This window comes from Gopherus flavomarginatus, chromosome 4, assembly GCF_025201925.1.
Source record: "Gopherus flavomarginatus isolate rGopFla2 chromosome 4, rGopFla2.mat.asm, whole genome shotgun sequence".
NCBI classification, from domain to species: Eukaryota; Metazoa; Chordata; order Testudines; family Testudinidae; genus Gopherus; species Gopherus flavomarginatus.
In genome coordinates this window covers 180774134-180789590 of record NC_066620.1, presented here as the reverse complement: position 1 = coordinate 180789590, position 15457 = coordinate 180774134, and positions in this window count along the sequence as shown.

Genomic DNA, 15457 nt, shown 5'->3' with positions numbered 1-15457 from the left:
TCAAAGACTACAAAAAAAAATAAAAAATATTACAAATAACAACCCTCGTGGGACATATCACCAACAAAGAGGATGTGTAAATTTTATATTCTGTGTTGTGACGTGTGCCCTTCATGTGTTTGTATCAGTTTCTGTGACTTTAGATGTATGGCCTAGCAAGATACCGGATATGGGACCGTCTGTAGGTTGAGATTACATGAAGCTCCTTGTAATGTCACAGTTCCCAGCTGGAGGTAATTTTTCACCAGAATTGCCACGCCCCTATTTCAAACCATTTCCAAGTAATAAACAGCTAATCCAAAACCTATTACTCCAGCCTTAAGTACTCCAGACACATAGTTTGCGTGCTAACTGTGTTCAATGCCTGTCTCTGCAGCAACATAAGAAGATAAGCAAATGTAACCCTTCTGCCCCTCTGAGTTGGCAGCAACAAGGGCTGGGTTCAGTATCCAGGGGTTCCGTTTCAATAACCCAATGCCAAACCAGCTCGAGCCCCCACCCAGTGACCTGGGAAAATCTTACACCCCCCCAGGCGCCTTAAAGAGGCAATGCTTCCCCTCTCGCAAGCACAGAGTCTCGGTGCAGCAGAAGGTTTAATACATGAGATAAACAACAAACACTAAATTGGGAAAACACCTTAACTAGAGTTCCTAGACCAAACCGTGAGCAAAGACCCACACCAGGAAATTGGGCTGTGTCCTCTTTCCTGGGCTCTTGAGTCCAGCAACCCCCAAATCACCCACAGTCCCGAAAGTCCCACAATCCAAAAGTCTCTGTCCTGGATCAGTGCAGCCCCAAAGTTCGAGAGTCTATCTGCAGAGGTCCCTCCCCCCAAGCCTGGGTAGAAAGGGGCACCTTACGTGGTCCGGGGCCAACTGCCCTGCCTCTCCGTGGGTTCTGCTCCAGCCTTCTCCACGAACTACTCCGCTTTACCAACCACTCCACTCTCCTCCTCTAGCCATCCTCACAAACTGCTCCGCTCCACCAGTTGCTCTGCTCCACCAGCTGTCCCGTGAGCTGCTCCAGTTGTCCCTGCAAACTGCTTGGCTCCGTTCACTCTGTGGGCCGCTCCACTCGTCCCACAGCTACTCCGCTCTGCCAGCTGCTCTGCTTCACCAGCTGTCCCGTGATCTGCTCCAGCCGTCCCCACAAACTGCTCCACTCCGCCAGCTGCTCTGTTCCACAGTATAGCTTCAGGCTCCCCCACTAGTTAGTGCAGTACTCAGTGCTCTCAGCTCAGTAATTTCAGCTCTTTAGTGATCTCAGCTCATAGTAGGGGAACCCCAGTGCTAGTGCACCAATAGCCAAAAGTGAGTTCAGCTCAGCAACCTGTATCTGGATTCTTAAGGGAATAAAAAATCCACCCTGACATTCCACAGTGGAGAGAGGAGGATGTGCAATTGGTGTTCCAGGCCCTCACAAGGGGCCCATACCATCAGATACACACACCAGTCCCCAACCTCTCTCTCTTCATGGGGTTTTGGAACCCATGTCCCATGTTTAGCAAGTACCACCCAACTGAGGTTGAGTCATCTCTGTCACAAAGCAGTCCCACAGCTCCCCATTCACACGATCAGGGTGACAAACTTTTTTTTTCCTGCCCCAATAACAAAGAAATTGGGGATCCCAGAGCTATTAAAATAACCATCCCAGTCTGCTGTGGGCTTATGCTAAGTGGAGGGTGGATGCCAATGCAAATCTTTCCCCATTCTTTGGAATTCTTAAGGTGTTCCTCCACATTCCCTACAATTCACCACCAGATGTCAGGGTAGCGCTCATCCTGACTCTGCTTACACAAAAATGCTCATGGGTAGCTGCCATTATTACCATCCCTAGGTCCATACTGCCGGTACCCACCAGTAATGGCATGGCATGGTCTAAGAGCGGATCCTCTTCTATTCTTTTCCCAAAGATGTGCAGGTGGCCCTGACTCACTGCTGCTCACTACATAGTCTGTACATGCTTCCTCACATTGCACAACTCTATTCTGCTGCAACAGGGGAAGCATTTCCAGCAGGGCTGCCTTAAGAAATACCAGCTTCCAGTGCACAGAACCACCTAGTGGTGGCTAGGAAGCAGTTCCGACTGGATTTGCTGTTGCCCACCAGTGCAAGATTTGAGTGAGGGAGCGTTGGGCTTCTTCCTTACATCAGAAAGCTCACTAAGGCAATGACAGCCACAGTGATTTGCAGTGTGCAACACCATGGCATGAAGTATTCAGCAATAAGACAGTCCAAGCTATATCATTGTTTTCATCATTCAAAACCCACATACAGAGAACCCAGTATATGCATATTCTCCATCTCCACCATACCTAGACAAAGGCCAGGCCATGGGAGGGGAGGCCAAACATAATAGGGAGCAGCTGTATCCAAAAAGTTATTAAGGCAAACCAGGTGCCAGCAGTTGGAGTAATCACACCAAAACTGATATTTATGATGCTCTCCACATCCTGAGACTTCTGGAATAAATGGGTACTTCACCAGATAGTAGAGGAAACCTCCTGTAATATTTTAGCCCCTTCTGCTTTGGCAGTTGCCATGGCCCTGCCCAAAGCCAGCCCCTGCTCCACAACTCTCTGGCTAAATTTTGAAAAGGCAATATTTTATCTGGGTGACTGCCCAAGCAAAGCTCTCTTTTCTCCTTGCCTTGTATACATTGTGTTATCAGATTATGTACCTGAGGAATCCGATTACCAGGGCTCTAGATTTAGCCCCGTAGAGAGGCCTATGTGCTTTTTCAATGGCAGCTATAAAATCCTCACATAAAACAAATATTTCCATTAAAAGTCTGGAGTTAAAGTCCAGAGATTTCCCTCGCGGACTCCAGTGATTCTAAGATTGTTTCTGTGTGATCTGCCTTCCAGATCAGCCAATCCAGATTTAATTAATTTTATATCCATGAGGTGTCTCTCAGTTTTGGCAACAATGTCCTGAATTTGATCCTTTACTGAAAAAAAATTACATCCCTCTGCACAGGCGCCAACTTTCCAAAGTGCCAGGGGTGCTCAACCTCTGTTCTGCCTCAGGCCCCACTCCTTCCCCAGGCCCCACCCCTGCCTTGCCTCTTCCTGACACGCTGCACCCCCTTCCCGCCCAGTTTCGTGCTCGCCCCCTCGAGCATGCTGCATCCGCACTCCTCCCCCCTCCCACCAGCCTCCTGCCCACAGTGAAACAGCTGTTTGTGGCAGGCGGGAGGTGCGGGGAGGGAGGGGGAAGCTCTGATCTACAGGGCCTGCTGACAGGCCCTGGAGGGAGTGGGAGGGAGCTGATAGGGGGGCTGTCAGTGGGTGCTCAGCACCCACCATTTTTTCCCTTGGGTGCGCCAGCCCTGGAGCACCCACTAAGTCAGCACCTCTGCCCCTGACATCCTACCTGATAGAAGCTGCAAGGATGATTGAGTAGCAGACACTGTAGTTAAGAGAATAGTAAAAGGAGCTTTATTGTGAGGGTGTCTGCAGCCACCTATGTGAGCAGTCAGCACATTTTCACTATCACCAGCAGCAGACTTCTTGGTTGGGGCAGGGAGTCTCTTCTCTTAGAATCATAGAAGATGAGGGTTGGAAGGGACCTCAGGAGGTCATCTAGTCCAACCTCTTTCTGGATTTGCAGGTCAAAGAGGAGCACACCATTGCTGTTGAGACCCCAGCAGGCAATCAGCACAGTTCAAGGTGCATGTTTTGGCATGTGGGGAAGAAAAAGGGGATCCCTGGAAGCGGGTGAGGGTGTAATATCCTGGAGCACTCAAGAACTCACTCTGCTGTGTTGCACAGCCACCTGGTGAATCACGTACCATAGCTGTTTTCATAGGTAAAGTCGACACTGGCCTTTGTACAATGTATGTACAATGAGAGGACCTCTGTTAAAGATGAGTTATGGTTAGAACTACACAGGTCAGTGGACTTAGCTGCAAACATTACAGACTGATAAAGCCAGTTATCTTTGGGCCCCTTCAGACTAAAGAGATTGAATTCCAGGTATTCAGGAATCTATGGTTAACACTCCCCTGGATGAGTTATCTGAAGTTTTCTATTTTCCAGACATGGAAACACTGGTTTCTGTACTGCAACTACTCTCAGGGGCAGATTCAAGGATAAGTATTCAGAGGGCAATGAACTTTCCACTCCCCAATGCTGGGGTTGTTTATGAGCCAGTATATTGTCTCCAGACTCCATATCTGTTGCCTTTCTTCTGCTCTGGTCCATTCACTATAATGCAGGTAAAGTCCTCCTCCCATTCTGAACATGTCATCATATTCTTAAATCCCTCCATAGATTTCCTGTCTCTAATTCCTTAACAAGTTTGAATTCATTAGTCTCATTTTCAACACTGTCACCCCCAACCTGGATCTTGGTTCTCACCTCCCTCTCCCTTTTTATACTTCTGGAACTTAATTTAATTAGAATGTACTGTCAGCTATGAATGTTCATATCACTTTCAGAACCTTTCATCGTGGGACTTTTTTAGGCTCAGAACAGCCTCCATCCTTCAGTACACAAAGTAACCACATTCCCCTCCTTCAAATTCCTCCTGCAAATTCACCTGTAACCTCCCAGCCTCGCATCTACTTCTACTCATAATCCTTTAATTTTGCTCGTGTTAATAAATGCAAAAAAATCTCACAAAACTTGGAATTGACAACATGCCAGACCAGCTCACCTTCACAGACACTTTGTTTTAATGCTGCCGCACTCTCAGTGTTGTCAGCACTGTGTTGTCTAGAGTGTAAGCGTTCTTCTTACACCTTTAAAGCATCTAAAACACCAATGGCTCTATGTAAAGAATAAATAATAATAAGAAAAATAAACTAGGAAGCAAAAAAATAATAATCTCTTAGTGGTATATAGTGTTCCTCTGAATAGTGTTATCTCCTCTTTGTCTTTGTCTTTTTTTCTCATTCTTTTTGTCCATTTCTCCCATTTCTGTTCCATTCTCTTTTATTCTCATTTTGTTCTCTTGCTCCACCTTTGTGATGCTGCATAATTGAAATATGACCATTTATATAAATGATATTGCCACTGTTAGACAATTGCAACAAATCTTATACAAATGTATGTCATGTAAGTTGTTTAATGGAAAAGTTATGATTTTCAAAATGAGAGTATCCTGTTTAAATGCATCTATAATCACTGTATCTGAAGTTATGAATATTGGCTATGTAGCTATATCTCAAATATGCTTGTTCCTGGGGTAACACCCACAAGGTAGTTTACATCCAATCTAGCCAGTCCATTGTGAATAGACTATTCAAGCTGGATGGCCTATGAAGAACACTTCACTCTAACAATGGGCAATAGATAGCTCTTTCTGTAGACACCTCAGCACAGATATGGGCAATGGCTGCCCCTGAGAGACATCAAGCCATGTAAGGACATGTGATATGCTCATGTGACCCTGGACTCCATCTTGTGCTAGTAACTTTCCATAAACTGAGATGTGAGCTTTGTTTGAAACAGTGTATTTCCAGGCACATGGCAAAATATATAAAAGATCCCTCAGATGACTCTTTCTTGCCCTGATTCTCTGGACTATGGATTTACAAGTAAAATGAGCATATTGAACTATGGACTGAAGACCTTCCAATCTTCTGAAAGGTACCAGAGAGACCTTACAAGCCAGCAGTCATAACATCACTGCTACAAACTTCATCTAAGGACATTGCAGTTATTGTTTGTATATGATGTACATGTATGTGGTCTAAACCTTTTTAACTTTCTTCTTTTCTTTTGTTAAAAAACCTTTAGATTTTAGTTACTAAAGGATTAATTAAATTGGTTTTCAGTAACCACTCATCACAGTGGTGAGACAAAGACTAGATGCCTAAAGAGACTGGATTTTTGACTTCTTGTTAATCAGTATGGTGAGGTGGAAGTTTATTTTTGCTACTGACTTGGTATAATCTAATGACCACCTGTTTGGGGGTAAGTCTAGCTTATTTTTCAGCAGTTTGTCCGAATCTGGCATTTTCAGCCGTGGGCCACTGAAGCACTGTGATAACCCTCTTTCTCATATATATTCCCCTACTTTTTCAATATCGTCCCTTTCTCCACTCACATTGTTTCAATAGGCAGGTCATAATCTTTGGAATATGAATCAGGAGACCTGGGTTCTATTCTTGGTTTTCTCACTGAGCTGATGGGTCATCTTAGGCAAGTCACTTTACTCTCTGCTCCAGTTTTTCCTCCAACCCTTTGTCTATCTTGTCTATTTAGATTGTAATCTCTATGAGGCAGGCATTTCTCACCCAATGTGTTTGAATAGTGTCCAGCACAATGGTGTACTAACCTCAGTTGGACCTTAATTCTGAGCATGGAAACAGCTCAAACAGTTAATTTTATTCTGGGTATAGCAATTATTCCTGTTGACTGTAAGAGTACAATTTACTACCACTGAGAAGGGGAAAAAGTCAGATGTGTCTTTGCAAAATACAGTTTAAGCGATATGTAAACGAGAGCTTACTTACAAGGACCTATGCTTTTCAGCAAGGATGGGTTCAACTTTAAGCCACAAAGACAGCCAATCTGTTTGAGGATTCATCCCTGGCTGGCCGACTAACATACCCAGGGAAGATTCACATAAAGGCAATCTTTGGCCTTGGATTCTAGGTGACATGGTAAACATTGTCAGAGGCCAGATTACCATGTTTAGAGCTACACGCCTAGGTAAGGAATGGGTTTGGGCAACTTCATAAAGCCACCCTCAGGTTGCCACACCAGAGGGTGAGGCACCTGGTCAGGATAAGTGAGTGAAGCCATAAGGCTCAGATATTTACTGTGTGTGCTGTAGCTTCAGAACAAAATTTAGGGTGGAAAGGATCCTAAGCAGGGATGCTCTGATTAAAACCAGATTCTGCAATGAGTTCCAGGCAGATTAAGTGGTCCATCCACACACACAGCTAATTGCAAGATTAAAGTTTAAATTGATATCTATGGTATCATTTACCCTTCCTTTACTCAGCAGAAAAGCCTTTATCGGTTTTGGAGACTAGAGCCCCCAAACTAAATGCTATTTGATAGGGAGCATTTCTTCTTTTATGCTTAAGGATAGAGAAGTTAGCCTCTCCTCTACCAGCTGATGCATTAGTGATGCAAAAAGTTTAGCATTATTTATAGAATGTAATGAAAATTATTTTTAATCACATAACATTAATATCAGCCACAACCGAACATTCAGCTCTTTCTAACTGCAAGAACAAAGTGATCCTTTCTTTTAGATTTAGGTTCATGAAGTAACATTTTTAAAAGAATTAAACTGTATTCTCTTTTCAAAATCTTCATCCCCTTTAGGAAGCTTTCCCTTTCAGATTGAATTTTCCATGTAGCTCAATTAGTATTTTATTAATGACAGAGTTTGATTATGACTATTTTTCATATATCAACTATAAGGATTTTGTTCAAATCTAAAGACTTCTGTCTACAAGCTAGATCCAGTGGAAAGACCATTGAAAATATGTGGTTAAAGAGCCTGTTTTGAAAGTCATTGGTTCCTCCTTCCATGATCAACTGAATCATCTGACTTAATGCTTTGTAGGATTCCAATACTGGGTGTTCATTGATTTTTTAGCCTGTATAAAGTTCTCCCTATCAGAGAGAAAATAGAAAAGCAAATATACCAGATATCTCTCGATCATAGGGGTGAAATCTCAAAGAATCATAGAATATCAGGGTTGGAAGGAACTTCAGGAGGTCATCTAGTCCAACCCCCTGCTCAAAGCAGGACCAATTCCCAACTAAATCAAAATCCCTATAGATGTCAATGGGAGTTTTGTCATTGACTTCAGTGGGTCCTGGATTTCACCCATGGTCACTTAATATTCATGAAAGGTCTCATTCAGCGTCCATTAGCGTTAATGTGACTCCTTCCATAGAACTTAATGGGCATTGGATAAAGTGCTTAGAATATATACAGTGAAGGCCAAGCAGGATGTAGGAGACTGTTAGTTGTCAATTGAGTGCTTTACTGCTCCTACTGCAATAATTTATTTTTAAAATGGTCAAGAATTCTAAACCAGTAGTAGTACAATACAGACGTTAAACTGTTAGTAATAGAACCCTTGCATTTATTTTATAAATAAACAAATAAACACAAATAATAAAGAAAGTTATTTATTGAAAAACCTCTATACAAAAGTAACGTTCATGGAGATAAACAGCTTTACATTTCCAAAGTGCTTCTCATACATTGCTACAGTATTTGGTTTGCTAATTTACACTGTACATTCACAATTAAAAAAAATCATTGGCATGTACTTATTGATTCATGATGGGTATTATTTTTCCTAGTGGAGTTTAAGAATAGTGACAAGAAGCACATACTGCATTATAGAAATCACATTTGAAGTACAATGTGTACATGTCCCATCTGTTAATATTCTGATGTAAAGACAACACAGTGACAATAGCAAGACTACCACTGGAAAGTGGAACTATGGTATACTGCACAATAATAAGCTTTTTGTTAGAAAAAGTTGTTTAAAAGTGCAAAATATATACACTGTTCCTTTGTATGACTTCCTGTTTTCACTCGTACAGCTTATTAAATCCTCTTTTAATCATCTGAATTGAACTGAAAAATATATGTAGTCATTTTAGACACATATGTATTATGATCATGCAGATGTTTAAAAGTTGTATTTTCAAAAATGGAAAGCAATAAACATAAAAAGCATTCTGCATTTCAGGTACACATTTTCACTTACATCAACAGTAAATGCATTAAAAATAGTAACAAAATTGTATTGCCATTGTCATTTTAGAGGTGACACATGACTGTTTACTGGACTCCTAAAAAATCTTGTGAGTTTTATTTTGAGTTAATGATAAGTTTGAAGATTACCTATAGATAGTTGCCACTACAGCAAACTAAGATGACCATGTGATTAATGCATCATTCTAATTATTGTGCCCCTTTGTTGAGCTAATAGTAGCCCCTGAAACATTTTGATGTCTTCCATTTTACTGGCAAGAAACCTACAATAAATTAACATATTTTTAAAAATAAGTGTCAGTTAATTACCATATGGCCAGATGAAAGAATTCAAACTGCCTTAATGTGATGGTTCAGAATTTTAAACACAGCTAGGTTCAGATCTGTAAGGATCAGTTGAATATTTTTAACATACTTTGAGCACAGAGAAAAAACAATCATGAGACAGTGGTCTGTAAATAAAGCATTTAACAAAATAAGAAAGTTATTTTCAGTAAAATAGTATTTCACTGTAAAATTCATGCAGTCATGTTTCTCTTTATAAAATGACCTTACTTGTTTATACTGTATAAACCTTTTGTACTGAAAATCCTGCACTGATATTATTTTATGGACAAATTGAAATGACCTGTACAGTTTAAAAAACAAAACCACTCTACTTCAAAACCCATGTCTTTTGCTGGGAAAGGTGATGAGTTTTTTCCTTTTCCCCAAATACTTTAAAAAAAATAAGATTTGCATGTAGGAAGTGACAGTGTAACTGGATGGCAGATAGAAAGCAATGCTTGATTTGCTGACAGAAAAATTGAGGACCCAGTTATGGAGGGCCTCAACACCTGCTTAAGTCTACAGGGTCTCCATCCCATTGCAATCCCCTGATTTTCTGTAGGATCAGTCCCTAACATGATTTAAAACAGATTTTCTATAAAGACCTCACTGGATATGAACATATACTTTTTTTTAACCCTTTGGTTTTGCTGAGGAAGAAGAAAAGACATTGAAGAGACAACCTGAAATGTACATATCACATTTGACGTTCAACAACTCGAAGCAGTTACAAGCCATGTTTCCTTATCATCCATCATTATATTAGCTGCTGATTAAAACTTTTCAAAAGTCAAGGACTCAGATAGTATGTCTCATACCAGGAATGTTTTAAGAACATAGACAGAGAGATAGAAGCGTAAGAGCATTAGTTTAATGAAAAACCTCTACATCCCATCTCACTTCCTCTGACGTGCTTTTGCATGTTTTGGCCATAAGAGGAAGTTGCTTTTTGCATTGAAAACAAGACTGCATGATTATAAAACCATGAGACATTTGCACCTTTCAGCCAAATTGGAAATGAAATACTATAGGACATATTGTGAATGTTTACAATCATTTTGTGAAGCAAAAACCCAGTTGTAGTGCAGTGGGCACTGTTACAAACTGGATATCTGCCATCTGCAGGGGTTAAATTTACTATAGTATATGAGATAGAGAATATTACACAAACTGTGGCAAAAGTACATACTGTGCCTTCCTAAAAGCAAATTTTTATGGTGCCAAGTGTAATGACTGTTTTTCATTTCCAGAAGCGTCACTCAATTTTCAGTGGTTTTTACTTGCTGCCTTTTCAAGAACAACAATGGTTTCTGTATACATCACTACAGTTAAGTAGTGAAACTAGAGCCTATTAAATGCCCTTGACCTTGAAATCATGAGTTATGCATGTTGTGATAGGATTTACCTGCATTTCCTAGCAGTCTTGTTTCTATTGCAGTTGAAATTGAAGATTGGACATCTAACTACCTTAGACTTTTTAAAACAGCCAAGTCTATATTATTTTAATAATACTCACTGTATGTGTGACATCCATAACAAATATTCAATCTTTATTTTTAAATGTTATTAAGTAAAAACATATATAAAAATACAAAATGTATCATATTTTTGAGAGATTCTTATACTCTTGTAGGTATCAGGTCAACATAAAATTGGAAAACAATTAGCACTGGGCTCTATTGACCTGGAATGGTATGACGAACAGCTAGTCAGAGACCTCCAACTGCATCTAGACTAGTTTCTTCTCCAGTGCACAATAAGCTGAAATACTTCAAAGATTTGTGTGGAAAATAGAAAGGAAATCTGCATATGACTATACAGGATGGGACAAATGGATATGCCGTTACAAAATATGAAAAAAAGAAGGGTAAAGTGAAATTGAAAAAATGTAGTTAATAGCAGAAAAATGGTTAGTTGACCGTCACATATTGGTCTCCAGTGCAGTGCATGCCAGTAGTCAGTCCCTAAGGATACTGAAATATCATTCTCAAATGCAATGCAGGGAACAACTCTCCATATAATGGAATTTATTAGTCTATAGCGAAACAGAGTACAGTCACACACTACAATAGTAGCTACATGAAGTACTTGTATTTGCAGCGAGGTTCATTAGCAGCTACGGAGAAACAAGGCGACAACCTTCTCTGAGAGCTATACTGAGCATGCTCGAGCTCTTTGCCAAAATGCTGGGTGCATACACGCCAGAGAGAGCTCTAAGGTTCACCTAACAGTGCTGTAGAAGGCTGAAATTTCTACATGGCATAACATAGCATGTCATTGTGTCATTCTTCCCTCCTACTCACCAAGCTTCCATTTGTGTGTCTCCTGACTGCATCTCTCACTGTGCAGCCCCTTAGTACAAAGATGACACATGCAGCTAAGGATCCTGCTGTGTGCACAAGTCCCGGATTCCAATCTGTCTCACTGTACAATATTTTGGAACATGATTACTTTACTGGACATTGGTCTGTTCAGAATTTATACTCTGCATCTCAGAGGCTGATTAAATGTTCAAGTTTATACTTCCTCCCCCATACTAGTGAAGCCCTATGTATGGCCACTTGTAATAAGCATCTATGGACAGAGCATAACATGAAATAAGATGGCCTGGTTTCCATTCCCAACACTGCTCAAAATTGTGAAGCCAGTGAAAAGTCAATTAACATGTGCCTCTTACTCTGTCTGTAAACCTGGGAAATAATGTTTACCCACCTCTTTAAAGTGCTTTGTGATCTAGAGATGAAAAGTGCCATGTCAGTGCAAAATTTAATTATTTACAATATAACTTTCCTTTAGCCGGTGCTATCTTTTTTGACTGTCATCATATATATTGAACTTGTAACATCTAATTTCTATGAACATTATATAGTGATAATCACTTTATCACAAGAATCTTAAGTAAACACGTGAAATATTCAAAATGAAATGATAAACCATTCAAAATTCAGGGACATTATTTAATTATGAATTAACAAAAGATCCAGTTTTTGTAGAAAAGGTATGCTATATTTTGGAACAAAAATAGAAGTTTCTAAGTGAAAGAAAGCCTGCTTTTTGAGCAAAGATGGCTTTTGCAAAGAAAAATAAGAAATGTGTTTTCATGTTTTCAATATGAAAATTCTCTTTTATTTGAAATTTCAATCATTTCAATCTTTTGATAAATTTGTCTCCCTCTCTCACTTTTTAATGACACTGCTGCCCAGAGGTGGCTGCCCGGCCCCTGAACTCCCAGCCCCTTCCCTGCTGTCTCCCTTCCCCCGCAGCCTCAGTTTGCCATGCAGCCATCACACAAGCATTACATTTATTTATTTAGGGCCAGATTGTTCCGGGTTCTTGTCCATTTGTGTTGGGGAAGAGATGGCTTTGTGTGGTAGTTGTGCGGTGCCACAGAAGCCTTCCTTGTCCTGTGCACCCTGGCATGATCCTACAAAAACTTATGCATATACTTCACTATACTAAGGTGAGTAGTCCCATTGGCTCATAGAACTTGGTAACAGTGACCATAACATAATTAAATTTAGCATCCTTATGAAAGGGAAAACACCAAAGAAGCCCACCACAGTAACATTTAACTTCACAAAGGGGAACTACACAAAATGAAGAAGCTAGTTAAATGGAAATTAAAAGCAGCAGTCACAAAAGTGAAATGTCTGCAAACAGCATTGAAACTTAAAAAAAAAAACACCCACTCTAATAGAGGCTCAAATTAAATGCATACTCCCAATTAAAAAACATAGAAAGTGGACCAAAAAATTCCACTATGGCATCCTTTAAAAATTAGAAGTTAAATCCTACAGAGGAAAATAGAAAGGAACATACACTCTGGCAAGTCAAATGTACAAGTATAGCTAGGCAGGGCAATGAAGATTTGAAGAGCCAAAAGACTCAAAAACTAACAGATTTATTTTTTTAAGTACATCATAATCAGGAAGCCTTCCAAACAATCACTGGGACCACTGGATGATCAAGGTGCTAAGGGAGAACTCAAGGAAGACAAGGCCATTGTGGAGAAGCTAAAGTAGTTTGTTGCATCAATCTTCACTGGAAAGGATGTGAGGGAGGTTCCCAGGCCAGAGCCATTCTTTTTAGGTGACAAATCTGAGGAACTGTCCCAGTTTGAGGTGTCAGTAAAGGAGATTTTGGAGCAAATTGATAAATTAAACAATAATAAGTAACCAGGACCAAATGGTATTCATCCAAGAATTCTGAAGGAACTCAACTATGAAATTGCATTACTACTAACTGTGGTATGTATCCTATTATTTAAAACAGCTTCTGTACCAGATGACAGGAGGATAGCTAATGTGACACCAATATTTTAAAAACAGCTCCAGAGACATTCCTGGCAATTTCAGGCTGGTAAGCCTAGCTTCAGCCCCAGGCAAATTGACTGAAAGTATAGTAAATAACAGAATTATCAGACACACAGATGGACACAATTTTGCTTTTGTGAAGGGAATCATGCCTCACAAAACTATTAGAATTTTTTGAAGGAGTGAACAAAATGTGGGCAAGGTTGATCCAGTGGATATAGTGTACTTGGACTTATAGAAAGCCTTTGACAAGGTCCCACATCAGAGGCTTTTAAGCAAAGTAAGCTTTCCTAGGATAAAGGGGGATGTCCTTTCATGGTCAGTAATGGGTTAAAAGTCAGGAAACAAAGGGAAGGAATAAATGGTCAAAATGGATTGAGGTAAATAGTGGTGTTCCCCCAGGGATCTTTACTGGGACCAATGCTATTTAACATATTCATAAATGATCTGGAAAAAGACGTAAACACTGAGGTGGCAAAATTAGCAGATGATACAAAACTCCTCAATATAGTGAGGTTCAAAGCAGAATGTGAAGAGTTACATAGGGATCTCACAAAACTGGGTGACTGGGCAACAAAATGGCAGATGAAATTCAATGTTGATAATGCACATTGGAAAACATAACTCCAACTATACATACAAAATGATGGGATTGAAATTAGCTGTTATTGCTCAAAAAAGAGATCTTAGAGTCATTGTGGATAGTTCTCTGAAAACGTCTCCTCAATGTGCAGTGGCAGTCAAAAAACAGAGTGTAGGGAACCATTAGGAAATCAATATTACGGATCGATAAGAAGACAGTAAATATCATAATGCCACTATATATATCCATGGTACACCCACACCTTGAATACTGCATATTGTTCTAAATAAATAAATAAATAAATAAAGTTGTTCCATCTCAGAAAAATATTTTAGAATTGGAAAAGGTACAGAGAAGGGCCACAAAAATGATTAAGGATATAGAACAGGTGCCAGGTGAGGAGAAATTAAAAAGACTGGGACTTTTCAATTTGAAAAATGTATGACTAAGGGAGGATATGATAGAGGCCTATAAAATCATGATTAGTGTGACGAAAGTGAATAAGGAAGTGTTATTTATGCCTCAGTCAACAGGTTTAAAACAAACAAAAGGAAGTACTTTTTCACACAACGCACAGTCAACCTGTAGAACTCGTTGCTGGGGATGTTGTGAAGGCCAAAACTATAATTGTATTAAAAAAGAATTCAATAAGTTCATGGATGATAGGTCCATCAATGGCTATTAGCCAAGATGATCAGGGATGCTTTAGGTGTCCCTAGACTTAGAAGCTGTGAGTGGATGATGGGATGGATCACTCAATTCTTGATGGTTTTGTTCATTCCATCTGAAGCACCTGGAATTGGTCGCTGTCGGAAGACAAGATACTGGGCTAGATGGACCATTGATCCGGCCATTCTTATGTTCTTAACAAAAGTAAAGAACGTGATTTTGCAGTATTGGGACCTTTTGTGCCAGAATAAAAGTGAGACGATGAAACAGATTGTTTAGCTGTGACGCTTAGAGTAACTTTCTCAGACCTGAAGAAGAGCTCTGTGTGGCTTGAAAATTGTCCCTCTCACAAACAGAGACAATTAATCCAATAAAAGATATTACCTCATCCACCGTGTCTCTTTCTTATATCCTGGAACCCACACAGCTACAAACAGAGTTCATAAAGGAAATCATGGCAGTTGAGATTACTTGGCTAGTTTTATAATGCAATTTTCATCTAAACCTTAGAATTTCTGCTTAGAAATATTCTGCTTTTTATCCTCATTTACTTAAGTTCATTTGTGAATCCCAATAAGAATCCGAATACAGCCTATATTCAAACTAACAATACCTAAATCCAAATCAGTAAACATTATTTAGTGCAAATCATCAATCTCAAAGGCTCAGCATCCAAGGAGTTATTTTTCAGCAGTGTCTGAAATCCAGAGAATAACTAGCTTACTATTTTCTCCTTTATTTTCTATGATACTGAACTGAACTTCCAAGTGTTTCTCCTGAAAAGCTAGTTTTATCAACAAATGGGTATGTGCTCCATTGGATATTGGGCCTAAGAAAACTCAGATCCAGAGACTTCCCTC